General features: G+C 41.0%; 1 protein-coding gene and 2 long non-coding RNA genes across 9 annotated transcripts in view; 2 read left to right on the top strand and 1 right to left on the bottom strand.

Annotated features, from left to right (window-relative positions):
- Positions 1–24,367, top strand: part of FARP1 (FERM, ARH/RhoGEF and pleckstrin domain protein 1) — a 209,247-nt gene that overhangs the window by 53,886 nt on the left and 130,994 nt on the right. The window lies entirely within an intron of this gene.
- The window catches only part of LOC121060522, a 50,467-nt gene continuing 29,605 nt past the window's right edge, over positions 3,506–24,367 (top strand). Inside the window, exons 1-2 of the long non-coding RNA XR_005814836.1 lie at positions 3,506–3,686; positions 5,173–5,240. This is a non-coding gene — a long non-coding RNA (uncharacterized LOC121060522). The remainder of the gene's footprint in view (positions 3,687–5,172; positions 5,241–24,367) is intronic.
- On the bottom strand, positions 11,042–16,214 carry LOC121060516. Of its 2 annotated transcripts, none has more exons than XR_005814833.1 (3): positions 15,859–16,214; positions 14,140–14,274; positions 11,042–13,494 (listed from the first exon to the last, which is right to left on the bottom strand). It is a non-coding gene; the product is annotated as an uncharacterized LOC121060516 (long non-coding RNA). The 2 variants fall into 2 exon arrangements; XR_005814834.1 differs by having other exon boundaries at positions 11,042–13,389.

The raw sequence follows: 24,367 nt of genomic DNA, 5'->3' as shown, positions 1-24,367 counted from the left end.
ACCTTGTTGCTTCACATAACGTAAGCTGCGTCCAGCCATTGTTATTTCTTTTTGTATCCGTTTTGTGAAATAAACAACTTTGAAGAGGTATATGCCTTTCAGTGGAAAGGTCACTTCTCTGCAGAGCATTTCAGATCTGTGCTGCCTATGTTTCGTTACAGGGAAGATCGCGTCTACAGAACTTAGCCAGGAGAAGTGGCTAAAGGTTAGGGAGGAAACAGTTCAGCATTTTCTTGGGCTGAGGGAACAAATCCTTTGAGGGGTCAGTTAACACTGCTGCTGTTAGTTTCGCTGAGGTGACTTATTTCCTGTGCAGATACAGCAGTGTTTCAAACAGAAACGTGGTGTCATTCTGAAAATGAGAAGGGCGTATTTCAAAGTCAGAGATCTTTTGGAATATGGACTCAAAAGGTTTCGTTGCATGTCCCACAAAATATTTGGCAATCAAGAGCATACATGATGCATTTGAACCTGTAAAAATCTTTTTGAAAAGGCTGGGGTTAGAGTAAAGAAAAGTTGAAAATGGCAAAATTATAGTAGATTAATATGTTTAGCACAAAGGGCTTTCTTCAGAACTAAGTGGTTGTATGTTTTGATTTTTTTTTTTCACTCTGAGCTGCTTTTATGTAGGATGTTGTAGGGGAAGAAAAAAAAAGATCTTGAGTTTTAGCCATCATGGTAATATTTTACTGAGCATTAAACTGCAAGTTAACTCCTGCAGCTAAGAAGTTCAATAATTCACTGGCCACTGCCTCTTCATTACTCGAAAACTGAAAATTTGGATGAAATGGAGCTTGTCAGCTTGACACTAAAGTAGCACAAAAGGATTACATTACTTAACACAACCTAATACTTTTGCATCTGTTGATGGCTTACACGTTAATATTTACATTTTTCATTTCAAATGAGAACGTTATTTTAGCAAGAGATGCTCATTTTGGGCATGCCTGGCTAATTTGTCTGTAAATTGTAATTATTCCAGCAGATAAATAACTTACACCCCTCTCCCACAGACATCTTAGCTCCACTCAGAGGTAATTCAATTCCTTTTTGGCCATCAGATCCTCCCATTGAGATTAACCAGGTGAACAGAATCGTAGCATGATAGAAGTTACCAATTACCTTTTGTTTTCATCTGGGGACACTTGAAGGCCCCGAAAGGCTGTGCAGTGGTGATGCAAATTCCTTTGGAAAGGTCACACGTGCAGAAGGCGATACCATATCAATGAACTTCTGGAAATGGTCCTCGACTTCCTGGGTCCATGGGTGGTGGTTGCCAGGGGCTGAAAACCACTGCTCTAGCATGTGAAGTCCTTGGTCAAGTATATGGGCGTTTTGCTCCAATGTATAAAGTAATTTATCTTCTTCTTCTTCTTCATCGCTCACAGTTATACGCTGTATTTTGACCCTGAGGATCACTGTGGCAAGGAGTGGAGCCCTCTCTGTAGAGGGAGTGCTTTTGCCTTTGCTTTCAGGTTTCAGTCCAGGAGCAGGTTTCTTTTGCATTCCCGTACCTGTAGCTAGGACCAGGCAGTGAGCTTGCCACTGGGCCCATGTGTTTGCACACTCCTTAGTTGTTAGCTGGGTATCCAGATGTGTTTTAGGCTGTTAGAGTGAGAGTTGTCCGAGATAAATCTGGTTTTGGGTGAGGACTTGTCCTAAGCTGCAAGTCAGGAGGCCTTTGGGGCTGGGGCTGCTCCCTCATCCTCTTCTAGTTAGAACTGCAAGCATAGCCCTGGGATACGGCTGAAGATGTGGCATCTCCTCTGGCAGGCAAGGTAGCAAACATATTGGCTTCATTTTCTTCTTATGTTCTTGTTGTGTACCTTGTCCATTCCCTGATCGTTCTGCAGAAAAATCATTCTGTAGAAACATAAATGCCCTACTGAGTAAGGCTGCTTGTCCCTCTGGCTTAGTAATATTCTGTCTCCCACGCTGGCATGTGAGTGGGCCCCCCTGCCTTTCCCTCCTCATTCCCCAGCATCCCCAGTCCCTTCTGAACCTGCTGATACTTCTGACCTCTACGGTCTTATGCAGCAGCAAGTTCAAGCAGTTTGCTGCTACTTGTGTAAAGAAGCGCTTTATTTTACCTGCTCTAAATTGATCCATTATTTTTAGCAATTATTTCCTTAATCTCTGCTTTGTAAGGTTTGAGCTATTCTATTTAAATTACCTCACAAAAATGACGCAGTTATTATTGGAAATGTTTGTTTTAGTGAATTACAGTTTCTTCAGTCACTGGCTGGAGCAAAGCGCTGGATGAAGAAGAGGGGTCTGATTATTGGGAGCAGATCTGCTTTGGTGACTGCATGCAAAAGGGTGATGGAAGAATGGGGGGAAAGCTGGGAAAATAGTGCTTCTGAAGATGCAAATGTACAAGAAACGAAATTAAAAGAAGGGAGGGAGAACTGTGCTGGACTTGTATACAAGTGTAACTTTCCAGATTTATTACCTTTTTTTTTCAGTACTTGACGCACTGGTGGTCTGATGCATTCGTGCCTTAAACATCATAGCATGACACAGTCACATAAAGAAGCAGCTCTCCAAACCAGCAGTGACTGTACAGCAGAATCAGTGGCAGAACTGGAGACAGGATCCCTCCTTCCCTCCCTCCCTCCTCGGTGTTTAATTGCCTCTTATCAGATGCTTACGCATAGCAGAGAGTTAATGATGTGGCTCTTCAAAATGACTGCAAATTGCAAGTCTGCTACGTTAATATGATTAATTGGAACTAAAAGCTGTAGCTAAGATACTGCTAAGGCACAGTTGTTTATACAGCTATAAAGTTGAATGTGCAGCCATAGCAAAACTTTCTGTGCCCTTCTGTCCCTGTTCTGTGTGCTGGCAGAAAGCGAATGGTTGTCTGGTTTTATTTTTGGTGGGTTCAGTGTAGATATCAGAAGAAAGATCTTTTCAACAACATACTGAATACAAATTGCAATGTTTTAAATTATACAGGAGTGAAGAAAATAAATTCAGTAAAAATACGTAAAATAACCAAGCCAGCACAGGCAGTTACAGATACCCTGAAACAATGGATGCTTGACTTTCAAAACTAAAGCTAAGTGACAAATTTACCACTAAAGTGCTGCAAATGAGCCTAATCCAGCTCTGCACTTCTGAACATTGCAAGCTGCAGAAGTTTAAAAAGAAGCCCAGGCTCTTGAAAAAACAAGTGATCAAGAAAGAACTGTGGTTTGGGTTTATTTTGTTTTTGAACCCATTTGTCTGAGAGGTGGTTCAATGTTTTCTCTTGTCAGCACATGGGAGTTTGTCGACTGCGTGGCTTCACATCTCCACCCTGTCTCTCTCTTCTGCTCCACTTTTCATGCTGGAGCCCTATGGCTCTCTGAGCCCCTTTTGCCCATTTTGGGGTTCAGTTTCTTGTTTTCTAGACTCCTGCTCCTGTTTCAGCCTCCTGCCGGCTGCCCAGGAAAGAGCTGCCACATGTATGATGCCGAGTATTGCTTGCAGCAAGTGCTGACCCTTGGGAAGGAGTGTGCTGGCTGACTCCTGCAGGACAGGCTGCCTTCTCCAGACGGGCCCAAAAGAGAGGCAAGAGCAGCTGGAGCAAGTTACCCAGCATCTGGTTGAGATGACCAAATTACCAGAAAGATAAGTTTCTTGCTGATTTGGCAACAGAAATTCCAGTCCTGACTGGATTTGTGATTCATGGAAAAGATCAAGTAAGCATTGGTGAGGCCAGTCCTGCTTATTCTTCTGTTCTTTCATTTTCAGTTTCTCAGTGATGCAGTGATTGAGATAGAGACATTGAAAGGGAATGTTCGTGTTTAAAACAAAATTGGAAGCGTTTGGGTTTTCTTGCATCCATTTTAAGAGAGTGGAAACATTTTCCTCTTTGGTACAAGAAAGCTTTTATTGAGCCAAGCTTGAGCTAAGTTTGAGAAGAGTCAATAAAAGTTTGTAAGTAGCATGAAAGTTTTTCAAGTTTGCATGAACTTCTGTCACGTGAGCCTTTGTCCCGAATAGAAAATGTTTAGCTTGAAGGTTAAGATGAATTAGGTGACTTTCGATTACCCAAAGAATGAAGGCTGTGTTAGTATCCTCATTCCTGCTCCTTTGCATATGGTTCTTTCATCCATTTAGTCTGTGCTAATAAAGAAAGAGGACTGTTTGAGGAAGGCACTGTAGAGCACTCTGTCTCTCATCCAGCAACAGCTGAATACTTTATGGAAGTATATTAAGTCCCTGACAGGAGAAGGTAGCCAGCTGGCTGCTGCAGCAGGATGTTCTTATTCTCCCTCGCAGCCGAAAAGGAGGAGCTGGCAGAGTGCCTGCCGAGCTTGCAGGGAGAAAGGGAAGACGCAGACTCATGCAGTATTTTAAGTAGGTGGGCCCTTAACCAGAAAAATAAAGGAGAAAGCACATTTTTCAAGTCTGCCCAGGCCACCAGCTGGAAGGTGGTAAAGGGCTGACTTTAATACGGGTAATTACCACCCAAAAGCCTCCATGCTTTGGGATAGGTTAAGAATCTCCTTGCTGAAAGGTTGCAAGTCAAATAGCTACGCCAGTATTTGTCTTGCTTGAGACGGCACGCAGAGTGGTGGTGTCTCGCTGCGTAGAATGGCGATGTGACAGTTCTGCGAGATCCAGAGTTTGGATATTCTTCTACTATCCTCTCTTCCCCTGGTGAGCACACTTCAAGCCCAGATGTCAGTGTGGGCTACCAAGAATGATAATTGAAAAGAAAGAAATTTGCATTATAATTGGCAAGCCGGGCGAAGAGGGAGCATTAGAACAGTACTCACCTTTTCATTATGCCAAATTTTGAAGCAACATGAGGTACTATCCAGTTCGTCATCCATTTTGAAAAAGCAAGCAGGTGAAAACAGCTTTAAGGGATTTTTTCTCCACAACCAATTAGTGCAGAAATAGATGTGCTTGGGGGGTGGATGAGCAAACATGCTGAACTACAAGTGTTTGAACCAAACCAAGCCTTAGGTCATTGTTTACAGCCCGTTCTTACCGGTGTGCTTCCTTGGATGAACTGTCCTAAGCAACGCTGTGTGGGTGCTCCATTGACTGATAAAGTGAAGCTCCTCGTTTAAGCACTGAAGTTGGCAGTCCAAGAGAAGTTTTCAGTAACGCAGCGAAGGAATCTTGCTGGCTTATACTCAGAGGACAAACCGGATCTGGGTTCTGTGTTTGCAGATGCTGTTCAGTGACCTCTACTGTATTTTGGAACAGACTTTCTCCCAGGTTTATCACAAGTCCTGAAGGTAAAGATGATATTAAAAATAAGTGTTAAGGCCTCTATGGATTTTTGATGGAGTTTTGGGTACTCAAAAGGTATTAGAAACACGTATGTCATGGAATTTCAACCATTACACATTATGTATTCAGACAATCACAGATTCCCAGAATGGTTGAGGTTGGAAGGAACCTCTGGAGGTCATCTTGTCCCACCCTACTGCTCAAGCAGGGCCACCTAGAGCAGGTCACCCAGGACTACATCCAGATGCCTTTTGAACCCAACCCAACTAATCCGGGCAAACAGTTCCAGTGCTCAGTCACCATACAGTTACAGTTACTTGAATACGTAGTCATACCGAACCTCCATGTCCAAAAACCAGGTCTCCAATTATATGAAAATGATTAAATATCTGTGTGGTCTGTGTTGATCTTTCAAAAGGCAGGAAGTACTGCTGTGAATTGCTTTCCCTTTTTTTCCTTTTTTTTTTTTGTAATGACCTATTGGGAAGAGTTGGGGAGAAAAAAAAAAAAAACACACTTGAATGCTGCTATCAGTTTACTCTCCCTTTCCAAGCTGGCAAGCAGGCTTGAAGTAAGCTCTGATATTTGTCTGCTCGTTCACAGTGAATCAAACGTTAACTAAAATATTATTTCTGACCCCTACGTGAACTGGTTACAGCACTGGTTTAAGATTACAGGCTGGTATAACGGGTGCTGTTTTTAGCGCTACCTTAGCTGCTGTTTGTCTACCTGACAAGATTAAAGATCATCTGACAGTGTTAGATGCAAATAACCAACCTGCCTCAAAATAGCAGAACTGTATACGGAGGTGGGGGAGCCTTTTGTGCGTCCATCTGAAGTCTGTTTTTCCTTGACTTTAATTAGGAGCAAGCACAGCCACAATGGAAGCATTTAAAAATATGGAAATACCTCACGTGTATAACATGGCTACTAGCTGAGATGCTGAAAGTAACTGATTGTGCCAAGCGTACCGTGTCTTCTCTGCTTGCAAATTCGTTTTGCAGCTTGCAGACCTGCTTCAGCTACTGGTGGAGCTCCGTGGGCAAAGGTTGAGAGGCGGGCTGGGAATTTATGGTGCTTTTTCAGTTGCTTAGAAAAGAGGCAAAGAATACAGCTCAGGTTTCTCTTAGCAAGTTGAAGGAATTTCGGCCCTTGTTTTCAGACTCGCAACTGCTTGAGGCTTCAAAGCCATGTATGTGTGAAAAAGGGGGGAAGGAGGAATACACAGCAGTGCTAATCTCATGTTAACATAAAAGAAAGGGTTGAAACCCCAACTATAGGAAAACATCTGTGGTGGCAGAGAGGATATTCAAAACACTCGCATTCAGCTCTCTCAGAAGCAGGTACTGCATCATAAAGAGCTGTCCTGTTAGGCAGGATATCAATTGCATATTCAGTTTTTTATAATCTGTAGCTATTTTTTCAGTTTTTCTTCCAATAAAGCAGGAAAGCTAGAGGTGTTTTTTATTTTTTTATTACAAAATCTGACCAGCTATTTTGAGACTGAGTAATCTGTATGCGATATGTGATAAGAATAGCCTTTTAAAGAATTTGTCATTGATTTAGGATTCATATATGAAGGCGAGAGGTTGACATTAAAAAATATTACCTCTAGCATCGTTTGGAGGAAGAAAATAAGCAGCTTTAATTGCTTATTTTTACATCTGATCCAAAAAATGGTGAGAGCACTTAAACATCTTTCTCCTGTTTTTTACTGTGTGTGTTCTCAGACTCCCAATGTCTCCAGCTGAAAAAGGAAATTAAGCTGGAATCCCAGTTCCGCCTGTTCTTTTGTGCAGCAGCACTTTCTCACAACAGGGCAGCTACTTGAAACGAAGCAGGAATGCGTTGTCAGTTCATCTCAAACTCGTGCTAGCCACATGGGAAAAGCTCAAGAGCAGAGGGAAAATCTTGGCCTGGTTTGTCCCTTTTTGCATGGGAGCAGAGGAATTCACAAACCTCAGGGAACGCTGGTCACTGGGTACAGGAACTAAAATGGTTGCTTGTTTCTGAGGGCAAGCTAGCTCTGCTATAGACTTCTGCAACAAATCTAGCTCTGCGAGTTGGGTTAAAAAAATCATTTAATAAGCAAAACAAACCTGGTGATTATTAAAATATCTCATTTCTCTCCTACAGTGTAGTAATCTGTTTCAAATTCCAGATCACTGAGCAAAAAAAAGCTAGATTTTATAGCAATCAAACAATAGCGCTATGTAAATATACCATTTAAAGAGAGAGTGAGAGACCATGTACATATTAGTATATAATATTATAGGATCACAGGGTGGCTGAGGCTGGAAGACACCTCTGGAGGCCACCAGGCCCAAGCCCTGCTCCAGCAGGGCCACCCAGAGCAGGCTGCCCAGGGCCATGTCCAGGCGGCTTTTGAAGGCCTCCAAAGAGGAGACCCCACAGCCTCTCAGGGCAACCTGTGCCAGTGCTCCGTCACCCACCCAGCACAGAAGTGCTGCCTGGTGCTCAGAGGGAGCCTCCTGGGTGCCAGTTTGTGCCCAGTGCCTGGGCACAAAATGAGCCTGTCTCCCTCTTCTTTGCACTCTCCCTTCAGGTATTTGTAGACATTGCTAACAAGCAAAATAATATTATGAATGGCATCCTTGGCAATGGCAATGCTTGTGCTTTAAAGCTGTGGCAAAATTGCTTTATATAATGTTTTCCAATTTAATTACATCCATTTATCCATTTTCTTGCATCCAGTGTAGCAATGGCTGACTTCACAGAGCCGACCAGCTCTGTGGGGGTAGCTGCTGTCCTATACCATCTTCCAGGATTTTTCATGCAATCCAAGTAAAGCGAACATCCTGACACAGGAAAGCCTGTTGTTAGATATATGGAAATACGAGGAGAAGCAGTATTTCTAGAGGAGGATCTGTGCAAGACTATGGTTTAAGATTCCTGCAGTGATGATCTGCTCCTTCCAGAGAGATGGAGCCGCACACTTTTAGGAATTTACAAATTTCCAGATCATTCATGCCTGTAGCGACAATTGCTCTTCAGGGCCCCGTGTATGCACTACCACTTCATGGCAATGGCACGAGGGCTGTTGTGCTGGAAAGGAAATCTCACTGAATGCATTAGGTTACTTTTATTACTCCGCCAGTGAATTCTCAGGAGTTGACAACCCGCTCCTGTGAGCCGAGAGCTGAGGGATGAAACTGCATTTCAGCTCCTGCCGCATGCGGAACATAAAAATACAGGTAAATTGGGAGATCAGGGTCTTTTATCAGGAAGGCTTCAAAGGTACCTGTCATCAACAGGATAGGAACCTTTGACACTTGAGCCAGTTCCTCTGTAGAGCTAAGTGGGCTGAATGCCACACGCTGTTTGAAACAAAGCAGAATTACCACCAGAAATCTTTATAGACTTGCACACCTATTGCTGTCTTTCAGATTTTATTTTAAGTGATGACTTTTTTTTTTTGAGAATGTGGCATTACAAAAATAAACAAGCAAACAATTAAACAAAAAAAGCAAACCAGGAAAGGAGATTGTGTTACAGGACTCAGTGTAAGTCATTGGAGAAATTAACGCGTTGTGAGATTTTGCATTTTTAAACTGCTTGGAAGATGGTTGAACAGGCACAGCTTTCGTTGTTGATGCTATTATAAAACATCAGTTTTACAAAATGCTTTTCAACACTTAAGTGTTAGCGTCGAAAATGGTTATTTGCATTTTGAGTTAGCAGTGAAGCATACCGTAAAACTCCTGAACTATGCTGACTTGTGATGCTAGACACAGCAGCTGTGGATGGGGATAGAAAGTTCCTGCTTAATTTTCAGATTTGTAATCCATACAGGGAAGAGGGAATTGTTCTCTCATTACTTGCGTTCACCCTTTGCAAAAGAAAAGAGACTAATGGATATGATTTGAAATGGTGACAAATTTTTATACCAGATTTCTTTTATTAGTGGTTCCTTGGGGCTCAGCTGAGTACAGTAATCACAAAATAACCATTTTCTTTAATATGAGAAATTATGGATATTTCAGCACTGTTCCTTGCAAAAGATTAAGTCTTCACATTCATTTCTAACAGTTAAAGATATCTGGAAGCACTGTAATCCCACGGGATGAGCTTCATAATCTGCAAAACCATCTGACAAATACATATTTAGGCTCAGGTAGTACTTTGTCCCCTAGATCCATACTAAGCGTGGGTTTATCTCATGTGCCCTTTGTTTGGGATGCTTTTATTCAATAAACTGTCTCTGACTCATAACATTTACTCAGACCCACTCTGTTTAATGTGCCTTCAATGCTGCTTTTTTTTTTTTACTTTCTCTTTTTTCCCAGCTAGCAAGAACAAAGTGCTATGCAGGAATGTAAGTGCCTCTTCACTACAGAAATTCTATTCCAAGAACCCAAAGTTGCCCAGCTCAAAGATTTTTGTTGCAAACACTCTGAGTAATGGTTTTAGTAAATCAGAAATGCTGGATTGCTAACTACATTGATTATTACTGACATATTAACCTTGAACTTAACAGTCAGTAGTTGCTGTTTTGAATGCAAGCAGAAATATAGCTGGCATCAGCAGCTAACGTGCTGTTTTGCATTTTCAGTCTGTAGTCAGATTCTTCTGTTCCACTTTGGTACCTGATGGCATTTACAGATGAAAATTCTTGAATGGCAGGTGCACTGTGACTGTCAAAAATGTGCATGCACAGACTTATGAAATGAAGAGCGTACTTACATGCCCTACAAAGGAAGGGAACCAAAAATGCAATCACAAGACAAATTATCTCTCTAATTTGATACTGTTAGCAGCTGTTGTCAACTTATGTCAGACAAGTTATTCAAAGTTAAATGTTCGTAAAGCATTCTGTATCCTTCTACCTGAATAGTTTGCCATTAAAAGTATTAAGAAAATTCTAATACAATTCTTTTGAGTTATCTGTAGAACAGGGTGATATAAAATACTCAGGCTGCTTCTGCTTCTGTGGTTTTTAAAAATGCACACAAATATTTGTGTTTTAACCACTGAGGTGTATACTTTTTCTATTACTTAGGGGACTGGCAAGTCTTTTTTCCCTGTAATTCATACATAGCCCATTTTTTGCAGCTGGGCAAAAGTCTGGGTCTTCTGGTCTTGAGGCATTTCTATCTGGAAATATCCCACAGATTAAGCTCCATGTGAAACAACGTTAATTTCAAGTGAGGGGAAAGTATGGCCTTAAACAGGAATCTTTAGCTTTATCGTTCTTGTTCCCCGTTCCAGTGACTGCCAAGCCATTGGTTTCCCACCACGTTTCTGTTTTTGGAATATCTATCAGTTACAATGTCATGAATTCTCACTGCTGGCAGTAACACACATGTTTTCATTTACTGCATTACGGGTATTCTCTAGACAACCCGTCTGTTGAAAAGAAATTAATCCCAGCAGTGAACTAAGATGCTGAATTCTCAGCAGTTTGTGGATTCATGTTTTTATGTTGAGGCTATTTATATCTGGATTGAATTAATTTGAATATGTAACCAGGTGGTTGTGGTTACGTCTTTTATTATCAATTCTATGTGAAAAGCTAGCAGAATGCAACCGGAGGATGGGAAAACTCAGTAAAAGCAGTTGGGAAATACAGCATTGTAAACGCAGCTTGCATTTCTCTAGTTTCTGTCTATGATTTCAGGCATGACAAGGATCAAGGAATATAATTATACAACATATAATAACCAGAGTATGCTAAGTAAGGCACGCTATATACAGTTTTTAGACCTGACTCATTTTAAAATTTCACTGAAGGTGAAAATCTAATAAAGTGTGGGGTTTTTTTTGTCCTATGGTCCAATCTCACCAACAATAAAAAGTCACAGGATATCCAGGCAACATCTTAGACAACCTCTTTTGAAAGCGAGAAGAGAATTTGTAAGGTAACTTGCAAAGTCTGTTACTAAGCTGCAAATTCATACTCAGCAGGGCTGTGCTTTTTATCTGTCTTTCTTCTCCCATGAATATTCAAATTCGTTGGCTCAAGGAAGAAATGGTCTTCAGCTGCATTTTACAGTGAGCAGAGAAAGCAAAAAGATTTATTTTTACTCCTGTTAGATATTAAGCACTTGAACTATCCGATTGATTTTCTTCGGGATTGCTCCTTTTAGGAGGAAGCTAGCTTAACGTGCAACTTCTGTCTGTAATGATTATCACCTCTATTTCACTGAAACTGAAGATTAATCAAAGTGAAAAATCAAAGGGCTTTTTATCTCAATCCTTGTTTTTGTACAGTTTGAGAGAATTTCCTAGCAAGAAATGGAGAAGCTGAGTACTGTAAAGGCAAATAAAAACTCCACTGGCAAATTCTTTAGTATTACATTAACCCCAGTTCTACCTGTGCCCATGGTGTTGGCTGTGATGATATTCAGTCGTTCTTGCAGGAGCATGGAAACCAAACAGCAACTGTGGCTACGTGGAGTGGGCAGTAATGTCTCCTGAAATCTCTGTCTCTCTGCCCCAAGAAGTAGTGTTCAAGAAATAGCCTTTGGTTGGACATTGCTGATGTGCTTTTTAACACTGAGCAGCGTTAGAAATCCCCAAGCAGGGATTTTGGATGATACACCGGGCACTTTTTTCCAGAGGTTGCACTGAAACTAGTCTTGCTTTCCTCTTGAGGACTTACACTGGAATTCACTATTTATTTATGATGTATTACTGTTAGCAGCAGTCTTTAGACACAGCCTGCCTTTCTCAAGATGACAAAATGCCTAGAATCAAAACTTTTTGAAGTGTTAGTAAATAACTGCAGAGTTTGTTTGCAAAGGACTACTCAGGCAGTGAATTTAAATACATGCGGATCAGCATTTTTAGTAATAAGGGCATGCATAGCTAGAGGATTGGGAAAGTATCTGTTTTAGAAAGCGGTATGTTGGTTTCTCTTTCTGTATATTGATTTTACAAAAGCTTTTTATCTGGTGACTAATATATGCATGAGGAATACTTGTGTAATCCCTTGTGTCTGAGGGGCAGCCTCTCTGGTTGAATGTTTCCCACATCAGTCTCCATCAGAATATTCTCTCCTATCTTGAGTTCATATACAAAAAGGAGGAAAACTCACACAGTTGTAGTTTGTAAGTGGTAAAGAGAAAGAAAACTCTATGATTGTTTTGCTATGGAAGCGATAGGATGACTTTATTCCCTGCTATGCGCATACAAGATACGTGTCAATTAAACTGTACAAATTATTTTGAGAATATCTATCAGGCTGTTTGCAATTTCACAGAAATTTCTGACGTGTATTTGGTTTAGTGAACATTTCAGTGTATTCCGTCTTTCCTTTTGCAAATTGTTGTATTTCAGTGCAATCAGTATCTCTGTTAGTCATTGACCTACCCCTGTGTATTTCTTTCTTAAGTAATGTTCACAGTTTGGGAACAGTGGTGGGGCTTTCTTATGCCACAGCAAATAACATTAAATGGAGGAAGAACTTTTGAAGAAACTTATTTTATTAAGAATAACTGTTATTTCTATAGTAACTCTCTCTCTGCATTGTGGCAATGGAGAGGAATACAACTGACAGATAAAATTATTTGTTTTGACATTTAGTTTGCAGGTGCTTTGACAAGCAGCCATGCCCCGGTGAATAGTTCTTGTCTTGATGGTTGGCCTCCCTCAGTCTTCTCTCCATGAAGAGCATCTCCTTGCGCTTGCTGAGGCTTAGCTCCCTTGGTGGGAACACGGAAGGTAGCTACCGGGGTATGGCCACCCCTTCCACAGAAAACGTGAAATAGAGAGGCACAAACCTTGGCATTCCTCAGGACTCTACCACCAGTGTAAAGCAGCTGCTGTTGACAGCAGCCTTGGCAACTGTCAGATGCTGAAGAGCATTGTGAAATTGTTCTTTGTACTCTCCTGGCATTGCCTTGCGTGCAAGGAGGGCTGCAAGCAGGAAAGCTGTATTAGTTGTGGTATCCGAGACAGACCAAAGGTAAGGAGACCAAAGCTGTGGGCTGCAGTAGGTCACAAGGTGTGGAGAAAGATGTAGGTTGGAAAGTGGGCTTGGGGATGGAAATGGGGGCTGCTGCAGCACATTGACTGACCATGGGCTTCAGTCCGTTTTCCCAGGGGATCCGTGGTCCTGGCATGCTGCTTCAGAGTCAGCGGGTTGGTTAGGAGCTCCTTGCTTGTGTCTAGTCCATCCTTCCCCTTGCAAAGCTGCAAAATTACTCATGGTTGAACAGCAAGCTCAGTAAAGTGATACGCTGTCTTGAGTGCTTCTGTAGCCATCTTCTCTTTCTGCTGTCTTACTTAGTGCAGCGACTTCTCAGAGAACATACGTGAGTGTTTAAATAAATAAATAACTTCTCACTAACTCCTGAGCTTCACTTTGAATTTTCTGGTCTCTGCAGGAATGCCACTAGGCATTCCCATATTCACATTTTATGCGTGAGGGAGTGTAAGCAGGGCATACTAAGCCTCTGCTTGGAAATGCAGTACGATATAGAACACACACAGAGCAAAATTAGGTTATTCTGAGAAGTCAGTTTGGGTTTTCTCACAGCTTATAAAATATGTATTTGGGCAAGGGCCACGGGAAGGCTCGCACAGTAGTTTGTTAGACTTGGTTATAGATATAATTTTGTAAGTATAAAAAACAAATATTCTCTAATAGGTACCTGAGAAATCAGTATCTTTAGAAGTTTTTATTATTATTATTGTTTTCTAGCTAATTCATGTACTTCAGGAAGGGAAAACATGATGTGAAAAAAAAGTGTGTTGATGCAACTGATGAATGACCCTAGGCAGCTCTGTGTAAAAGGCATTAATTGTTTGCACACCAATTAAAAGATAAACAGTGTATATCTTATTAGCCAAGTCTAATTTTGTTTCTAATGGGCAAACTAAATATCAAGGCAGAAAGAGATATTCTGATTTTTTCCATGGCTATTATATATTTCAACACACCTGTCTAGGAAACAACAAATGAGCGGAGCAGTTCTGAATCCTGTTGTTGTTGTTGGAGTCGGTCTTCTTTCCTGTGTTACCACTGTGATTTAGAGGAGCTTCTAACGTCTGAAAAATGTTTAGCAGGTGGGCCATCTAAGTAAAAAAGCATTCAATACGGCAGTAAGAAAAGCTCTGCTCTTTTCAGTACACTGCTGTGCTGTGTCTCTCCCCCAAAGTTAAAATCTCACACTGCTAATGCTATCAGCAGTGTCACTTTTTTCTTCCAAATCAATCAAATCAAGCGTCCTTTAAGAAGAAAAATCAATTTAGCCTATTAATTAGCTGAACTCACTGTAGTGCCTGAAGGCCAGAATGTCATTTCCCATGAGATTTGCTTTAAAAATACAAACTAAAAGGGAGCACTCACAGCTTGTCATCAGAAAGAGCTCCTAAGTATATGCGTAATTTTTATCTCAAAATATCTGTGTAAACTTTATCCTATCTCATAAAAACCTATTCGAATATTCTAATTAAGTATTTTTGGTAGTATCTGTTTAGGTTTCTTTTCTGCCACATGTTAGATATAGGATCTTCAGCCAGCCAACATAGCCAGTGCCTGGGGAAAATGTTACTACAGAGAGCTACCAAGATGTTGCACCCAGCTATGCCTTATTTTGACATGTTACAAGGCTTTTTAGTTCATCAGAAAAAAGAAGTCATAAAATTTAGATTCCCAACTCATAAGTGAAAGAAAAAAGAAAAAAGTTATTCCATGGAAGTGGGTGGAACTGTTACTGCATACTCATAGTCACCAATGTTATTCCACCACGCTGTCTCTCAGAAGCTGTGTGAAGGGGTAGTGCTTCGTAGTGAAACCTGCTCTTTTGCCGTTTTGTCTTTTTGGTGCTGATAAAGAAATGGATTTCAGTGGCCACTGAGAGTGATTTGTCCTCTGAACCCACTATTTGGTACACATAGTGGGGTTTGAATGGCCTTCAGGAGTGGAGACAGTAAACTCAGCTCAGAGCCAAAGCTCTCTACAGAAAATACCAGCAAGTGCTCAGTATCTTATACTCCATGAAGCAGAGGGAATTCAATTACTGCTCACACAAGCCTTTACATTGTCTTTGTGGCTCTGGTTTCACCACGAGGCAGTACTTGAAGCTGATGCAGTCCTTGTGCAGAGACTTGCCAACCTTTCAGTGAGCCGTCTGTATTAAACACCATATTGGTAACGTCAGCAACTCAATAGCACATAGGATTTCTTGTTTGCTCAGCCTGCCAACTAAATGCTGTAGGAAAGGAAACTTCTACATCGTCAGTCCAGAGCAAACTGCAAGGCTGCACTCCGTGGGTTTTGAGTGTTTGTGTAACTGCTCACTAACTAGCAGCTTCTAAACCTCTTACAAGAACTCAGCTGTGTTAACCCAAGAGATGCAATGGGCTTAGCAAAGCAGAAAGATCCTATTTAAAATAATAACAACAACAACAAACAAAGCAAACAAAAAAAAAAAAAACAAACAATTGGTGAGTAAACTGTTACATTAGTCAAGCCACATTACATTTCTTCTGACTTTGGTATGAACTTTAGGACACGTTCAAGACACAGCTCTAAAGATTAACTTAGAATGATCATGAGCAATCAGTTTTTGTTTATCAGGATGGTATGATTAAATTAATAAGCTCTTACAGTGGACACATCAGCGGAATAGCTTTTCATCACTCTCCCTTGTCTACCTTTTGAAGGATTGAGCTTCCTGATTTTTCTTGATTTTTTTTCCAGATGTTCAGCTGGCTTATGCTGTTCAAAAGTATGAAAGAGAAAAAGAAAGCCTCAAGAAATTTTTATCTATTAAGTGTGTGTTAACCACCTGAGGAACTTCCCTCTAAAAGGAATGCATCTGAGCATCGTTTAAGCATAGGTCATGCTCAGCAGCTGATGTGGCCAGGCAGATGCCAGTGGCTTTCTGCACAGCCACTCACCGAGCAGCTGTGGGATTGTGACTGAATATTCATCAAAACCATTCAAATATTGAAATCACATGCAGGAGGAAACAGGAAAAGAAAAATGGAAACCGCAATAATTAAAAAAATGTGAGCTTGTTGTTGCCTTTTCAACTTACAAGCTTTCTTTGGAAAAAAAATAAAAAGCAATTGCAGAAATATTCTCAAATTTGCCAAACCGAAGAGTTTAAACGTCCAGTTGGAAAGACTTAAAAATCATCATGGTAGTTCTTATGTTCCTAAAAATCCTTCTTTTTCAAGCTTTTACACTTTCTCTGACCTTCCTGGTAGGAATATATGACAGCTGTAAAATGAAAAACTCCACTTGCAGCATTTGTGTGAATATTCTCCACCTTTCTTAGGTGCCTTCCCCACCTTGTCAAGGGTCCCAAATGTGGAGACATCGTTCTGTCTCTTGCCTGTGAAAGGACAAGTTGTTACTGGGCTGACTTTTCTCCTCCAACATGGTAAGCGAGGAGCAGTTCAGGTTACTGCTGCCAGATTCAGAGTCGTGTCTACTTCGGAAGTGGTCGGCATGGGAAAGCTATCCTGGTTGCACAGGAACAATTTATACTGGTATCTGTTCAGCACATAGAGCACAGTCCTGTTCTGTTCTGCCCTGTTGGTTGTTTTGTTTTTTCATCGTTCCCTTACTGGGTGATATAAGCTAGAGCAAAGAAGATAAACTTCTACATAAAAAAAACACTGCTTGCACAGAGTGATGATCTGTGGTGGTATGAAAAGTTCATTCCACCTATTATTGAAGTTTCATGATATTTTTCTGCTGTTGCACCATTTTACTTGTTAATGTACCAGGCTTTTTGAAATATGCACAGTTCATTTCACTGAGGCTGTTTCCCTGACCCTGGATTTGTCTCTGAATTTTTTCAACAATAATAGTTCGTGAAGTCATGGAAAATGACTTAAGTAACAAGGTGCTGTGCGTCATCTTAATCATGTTCTTGTTCATCTTCCTAGTTCTCAACAAACAACGTAGATACGGAGGCTTCACTCAATTTTTAACTAACACATTTTATTCTGTTATTCTTTGGTCGTGTTGACATACTAATTCTGAGTTGTGAGCTAGAAGAAAAACGCTTTGCTGTGCCTGTTAACTGTTGCTTTGAAAGCTCCTAGCGTCACAGAGCTGTAGAGCACAGGGCCTTAAAACTTGTGAATGGAGGCATCTGGTTTGGGAAAGGGTTGACTCTGCTGCTTCACAAGCACTAGCTAATGTATCCTTGTTTTACCTCATTGGTGTGGGAGATAGTTATTCTTGCTTTTTTAAGGATGGAGCACACGCCCAAAAGCATGAGCTCTCAGTTTTATTCTTGACATAGCTGAGCAGGCTTTACACGCACTAGAAAACTGTCTCAGTCTTCTCAGGGCAACTGCTCTCAACCTCAGGTAAAGGTTAGGGTGGGAAGGGGTGCTCTAAGAAGATATTCCAGCTCTGTGCAGCCTTTAAAACAACAACATCAAAAAACAATCCCCAAAACCAAATTATTAACTGAGAGAAGGGATTCTTTGTTCCTTCTCCCAGAACAGACTTTGCCTTAAACAATCACTGGATAAAATCCTAAATCCTGAGGAGATATTTCTAAAAATTTACTTGGACAGTAGAAAACAAATATTGTGATTTTAGTGTCTTTGAATTAGTATTACTTTTGCTTCATTTTCCTCGCATCAGGATTGACCATTCTTGTGCTTGGAGGAGAACATCCTGATTGCTTTTCTTTGGAGAAAATCAGGATCTCCTCCTCCAAGCTCAAGAACAACCTATGTCAGTACATAGGAAATCAAACAAAGTTAGACAGGAAACCTGCATGAATGAACAAGAAGCTTCTGACTAAACTCAAACACGAAAAGGAAGCACATAAGAGGTGGAAGCAGTAACAAATGCAGCAGACCTAGGAGGAATAGAGAGTCCAAATCTGAGTAAGCAGGGATGGAGTTAAAAAAGACAAAGCCCACCTGGAATTGAATCTGGCAAGGGACATGAAGAGCAGCAAGACACTCTTCTCCAGGTATATCATCAGCACAAGGGAGACTAGGGAAAATGCGGGCCTGCTGCTGAATGGGAATGGAGACTGGATCACAACAGACATGGAGAAGGCTGCTACTTAGTGACTTCTTTGGCTTCAGTCTTCAGTGGTGTAAGATTTGCCTTGAGGAAGTCCATGAAGTCCCTGAAACCAGTGGGAAAATCTGGGGCAAGGGAGATACACCCTTACTGGAGGAGGATCAAGTTAGGGAACATATAAACAAACTGGACACGCACATGTCTATGGCACCAAATGGGTGCTGAAGGACCTGGCCATTGTCATTGCAGGGCTGTTCTTGAAAGGTCATGGCAATCTGGGAGGTTCCTGCGGAATGGAAGAAGGCAAACGTCTCTTCTGTTTTTGAGAATGGTAGAAAGGAAGATCTGGGGAACTGCAGACTGATCAGCCTCACCTAGGTCCCTGGGAAGGTGATGGAGCATGTGATTCTGGAAACCATTCTGAAGATGTGAAGGACAAGAAGGTAATTCAGAATAGTCAGTGAGGATTTATGAAGGACAGATTAGGCTCGGCCAACCTGATAGCCTTCTACTAGGAGTTGACTGGCATGGTGGATGAGAACAGAATAGTGGATGTTGTTTATCTCAACTTTAGCAAGGCTTTTGATGCTGTCTCCCATAACATCTTCAAAGGCAGACCGATGAAGTACAAGCTAGGTAAGTGGATGATAGGATGGACTGAAAGGACTGAAACCTGTCTGAACTGATATGCTCAACAGTGCTCTAAGATCAGCAGCACACAGTTCAGCTGGAGGCAAGTTGCTGCATAATACTGGGAGCAACATGGTTTAACATCCTTTTTAATGATCTGGACGATGGGGTGGAACCCACCCACAAATCTGACAATGGTGCAGAATCAGGAGGAGCAGTTAATACACCAGTTGTTTGTGCTGCCTTTTGGATTGACCTTGACAGGCTGAAGAAACAGGAGCCTCGGGAAGTTCAGCAAAGGCAAAGTCGTAGCCCTGGGAGGAATTACCCTGCACACCTGTACAAGCTGGGGGCTGACTGTCTGGAAAACAGTTTGCAGAAAAGACCCAGTAGGATGTGGTGGACAGCAAGTTGAACATGGGCCAGCAATACATCACTGTGGCAGAGGAAAAGCTATTTTCCTGTGAGGGTGGTCAAACACTAGAACAGGTTGCCCAGAAAGGCTCTGGTATCTCTACGCTTGGAGGAGATATTCAAAGGTTTAACTGAGCAGGGCCCTGAGGATGCTTACCAAATTTTGAAATGATCTTACTTTGAAATAGGCCTTGCTTTGGAAAGTTGAGCCAGATGATTTTCAGAGCTTCCACCCAACCTAAGTTATCTTAAAATTTTCTGAGTTAGCAGAAATGTTATAAACAGCGTGCCTTTCCCCCAGAAAATTCCTTGGGGATAATACAGGCAGTGGTCTTTCATGTTTGTGCGCTGCAACATAAACTAAATCAAAACATATGTTTCTGTGGCTTGTAGTTTAATGAAGATTTTCCCACGTGTTGAAAGTATTTAGACTAAAACGTACAGTTTACATCAATGTCATCTTCAAAGTTATACAATTTCTTTGCTGCTTTTTGTGTTTAAACTGCGCCAAATGCTGTTCCAGGTCACTTTTTTCCTTTCTCATGGTCAGTGTGTTCTCTTTTCTCTTGTAAATTGCTCTCTTTGGAAGAAATCAGTTTTATGGTTCTCCAGGACACAATTGCTTGAGTTATTATCGCAGTTATTTCTCAATAGGTGCAAAGGCGCTACAGTGCTTCCTCTGCTAAAGTTGTTGTAAACCAAGCTCTCCTCAATTTTTGTTGTGACCTAACTTTAATGGGGAAGTATGGCAGGCTACAAAATTTCCTTTCATGCTTTTCTTGCCACTTTTTCCACCCTAATTGAAGTTGCCGTTTTGATCCCATTTTCACTGTCCAACCTAAGAAAATTAATTCTAGATAGTAACTTGACATTCAGTTGACTAGAGTCTGAAACAGATGAAAGAAGGCATATGTATTCTTGTGGGGCAGGCAGCTACCTTTAAATATTAAATAGAATTATCCTCAGTCCCCCATAACATCATTATCTGAATCTACGAAGTCTTAGACAGTAATACTAGATTTTGCCTGGGTGTGATTCTCACTCTAGGTTTTCTAGGTATCTGAGTAGGTTGGAATTTTAACAAAGAAAAAGAATTGTTGGGAAATGCAGCGTTCGTTGAGTCAGAACTAAGCTCTGTTTGTTTTAATCCAGGAAATTCCAGGTCTGTCGATTTTTTAGCCAGCCTAGATCAGGATGCCTATTTATATATTGGATTTGTGTTGGTCTGTCTGAGGGCTGAATGTGAATGACTAAGATAGAAAAAAATGTATTGAAGCTCCTAATTTCCTATTGATTGTGGTAGATAATTAGGATTATTAGTGTTTCATTAGATTTAAACCAAAATGCCTACCATTTTTCTTCTGGTGGGAAATAACATCAAAATTCCTGAAGTGAAGGGGAAGGGGTTGTAAGGACTTTGCACAGGCTTTCTCTATTTTATTCTTTTTTATACACTTATATTTATTAAAAAGAAGAAAAGGAGAGAAGATGTGGATTCTAGAAGTCTGAAATTATTCTAGTGGAGCAGATGAAATAAGGTTGTTCAGGAAGCAGTAGGTCCTAATTCCTGTCCCTGCCCATGGCAGGGGGTTGGAATTGGATGATCTTTAAGGTCCCTTCCAACCCAAACAATTCTGTGATTCTAATACACCATGAGACATCACCATGAAGATGTCAAACTTTAAACAGTTTGTTTAAAACATGTTTGGTATTCCCCAAACAGTGAATCTCAAGGGTTGTTGGGTTTCATCCACTGTCATTAAAAAAAAACAAACCCCAGGTTTTGCAAATATTAACTCAGAGATTCTATCTTTGCTTGTGAAAAGTTTTGGTTTAATATAAATTCACATAACTCTTTGAAGGCTCTGGGCCAAAAGGTCATGGTTGAAACCAATAGGTTCTAACATTTTGGACTGAAGGGAATTTTAAAATCTTCTGGAAACCTAAGGAATAAGTGATAATAACCAAGAAAGCACTCGCTTTTGTTTAAAGGGAGTTGAAGCCAGGATGTTTTCTTTACCCCCTGACAAGCTAATGAGCAGGAGGCATGCTAAGCTTCCTTGCTCAGTCATGTCATTTATTGTCTCCTACCTATTCATCCACACTGATGTCACCCTAGACAGTAACCTGTTCTGGTTGTGGACCTTGTAAGTCAAGTAATGCTCTTCTGTTGGTATACATAAATGCTGTTTTGTTTTTGACCCTTTGACACCCCATTTTTTTTAGATAATACTTTAAGAGCCAACACATTTTAACATTCCAGTTGGCATTTATGTTAATTTGAGTTCAAGTTGTTCCCTGTGTTTTTGTGATCAGCTATTTTTAGCCTGGTTTCCTGAGGAACTGAAGTTTATAGGGTGGCTGTATCTATCCATCTGTCTTCCAGTGAGCTCTTTGAAGCCAGCGATCAACTAACCCAGTTTGGTTAGTTGAGAATGAGTTCTCAATGGTATTAAGCTCTGGCAAGTTTCATTAATAGCCTTGGTTTGGTAGAGGAGGGACATGCAGATGACTACCCCATCAAAGGGAAAACGTGTAAGGCAAGTTCAGTGGTTGTGTTGTGTATGGCTTGGCAGATAACTGAACCACAAGGTGAACCACAGCCCCATGCTGCTTCTCACTCAGCAGGTAGTGAGAGAACGTGAGATTATGGACAAGGACCTGGTGTTACTGCGGTGAGAAGAATGCTTTGATTCCCATTAGCCCCTATGAAAATGATGTTATTTCTCTTGGGGATATCGGGAACAAGGGAAGAAGTAAGATCCGGAATTTGGATTATGAATGTTGGCATTGTTGTGGGAAAAAAACTCTGAGCTGAGCACTAAAAGTCAGCTCTAAAAGACACCGTACCTAGTGATAATTAAGGAGAAAAAAAAAAAAGTGTCCTAGTAAAGATTGTGCCAGTAGTGTTCATTGTCAGAAGATAATTCTCCGATATGAATGACTGAACTTAAAGCTGATGTAGAGATTTTAATTTTTCAGAAGAAGTTTGATTTGCATAATTTTCTTTTGTACTTAGACACTTTTTGAGAAGCTCAATGTCAAGCTAATCAATAGCTATGATTCGGGTAGATTATGTTGTTTGCTCTTTATTCTCCAGAGATTAACACTGTGGTCCAAGGAGTGGAAAGAGCTGTTACACGGTTTTTAGGCTTCTGCCTTGGTTTCAGGAAGTAAGTGGAGTTTGTAACCTGCAAGACCCGAGTTGAAAGAAATGGAAAGGCTCATCTCCATGAAGCTTTCAAAATCTGCAGGTTCAGGAAAAGGAAGTTGTGGTTGTGGTCCTTGTGGAGATAGTGGCAGGATGAAAAGGCACAGTTCACGGGAACTTCAGCAGATTGGTGTGCACTGCTAGATGATGTGCAAGTGCTGAGCTGTGTTTTAATGCCAAGGGATTTGATTTAATAATGCTGATCATGGAGTTCACACCACAGTTAGATGGTGATCCTCAGCTATTCCTTGTTAAAGGAAGAACATTTTCTCTTCATGGAAAAACAAGTAAGTTTCACATGCTCTTATAAAGGGAGGATTAACACTAAGAATGATCACATGGCCTCTGTAATTGTGCTTACCAGAAAATATAGGATTTGAGTTACAGACTATCACAGCTGACAGGCATTTCAATGTTTCATAAGCTGTGTTACTGGCAAAATCTGTTCAGCTTTAAATCTCTGAAAGTCTTTCTTGGGGTTTGCGATGCCTACTAGTTACATGAATTCTTACAAACAAAAAGCATGACACCAGACCCAAATATTACACTGCATTTTTCTGTCTCCTGTATACAGTATGTATGCATGTATCTAATAGAGGTAAGCTTGTGGAGACATTTCCATTACAGGTGGCCACTCTGTGTTTCAGTCTGGTCTGGTAAATTTTCTGTTACTTTACAGAAGTCATTTCTTAGGGAACAAAACCAGATTTTGTTTACAACAAACTAGAAAATCAAGAAACTGAAATTAGGTTTCAGTTTCTCTTCTTTAAAGCTGATTAAGTCTTCAATTCTCAGAATCCAAACCAAACCCCCTGCTTGTAAGTCTTAAGTCAGCTTGTGTATCCATTAAACTTGAAGAAGGGCTGGATAATTTGTAACGGGGAGTTAGAGATCGCCTGGTAGTCAGCTGGAATGCAGAAAATGAGGTCATGTTTTTTTGACCTATGGTTGATTCTGCATTGCCCTGTTGCATCGTTTAAATGCATTAGTGAAACTCAAAGCATGTATAGTTTCAAGTGTTTGGAGTTTTTGTAATTCTTGTATCTTACTGTTTATTTCTGCAGTCCCATTTGGCCTATTTATCCTGATTGACCTTTGTGTATACCTAAAGTACAAACTCAGATTCTATAAAGCATTAACAAATCAATCTCCTATACAGATCTGTCTGCAGTAACGATCTGTTATTGGGAGCTTATCTTGTAGAAAAGCCTTTCATTTTTGGTAGCGACAGTATATTGGGAGTTATGTTTTTGATGTGCCAGGTCCTAGAGCCGCTACCTATTCTGTTGTGCCAGCAAAGCTGTGAGCCTGATCTCAGGTGGCGAAACTTGAGGACTGCTGAGAGTGGGCTCCAAGAGCCTGGGAGATGAGGGCTTGATTGCTGAGCTTCTTCTGCCACTGCATAGCCTGATTTGTTGGGTGAACGATCTCTGCATCCGTGTGCTGTGGTCCCCTGTTCTGCTGTAGTCGGTAGGCTGGCAGGATGCAGTGGAGATGAAGGGCAGGCAGCTGCGTGGTGAGGGGGAAGGCTGAGGATCCTCATTGCCTGGATGGATGAAGAGCTCAGCTGTGACAGACCAAAGAGAAGCGTAGAAAAATATTGATTGATTTTCTTATTGTTTCTGTTCCTTCTTTCTCCTGTCTTAAAAATAGAGTATGCTGAGATCTCAATTCTATCTCATTCACGTCTGTAAGCCCAGAAAAAAACATGCATTGCCGTGAAACTTGTTCCTGACAGTTACTTTCAGGTACAGCCCCACTGCAATTCTTGAACGTACTGAATGCAGCAAAAGGAATGAGGACACCAAGCAGGAAAGGAGGATTAATGTGGAGGAAAAGGAAAGCTGGGGATGAACAGACAAAGTGTTAAATGTGAGAACTGTTGGTTTTTGCACACTTATGTC

The sequence above is a fragment of the Cygnus olor genome, chromosome 1 (assembly GCF_009769625.2).
Source record: "Cygnus olor isolate bCygOlo1 chromosome 1, bCygOlo1.pri.v2, whole genome shotgun sequence".
In the NCBI taxonomy this organism is placed as follows: domain Eukaryota; kingdom Metazoa; phylum Chordata; class Aves; order Anseriformes; family Anatidae; genus Cygnus; species Cygnus olor.
The sequence above is the reverse complement of the archived record's forward strand: the minus strand, read 5'-3'. Positions and strand labels throughout refer to the sequence as shown.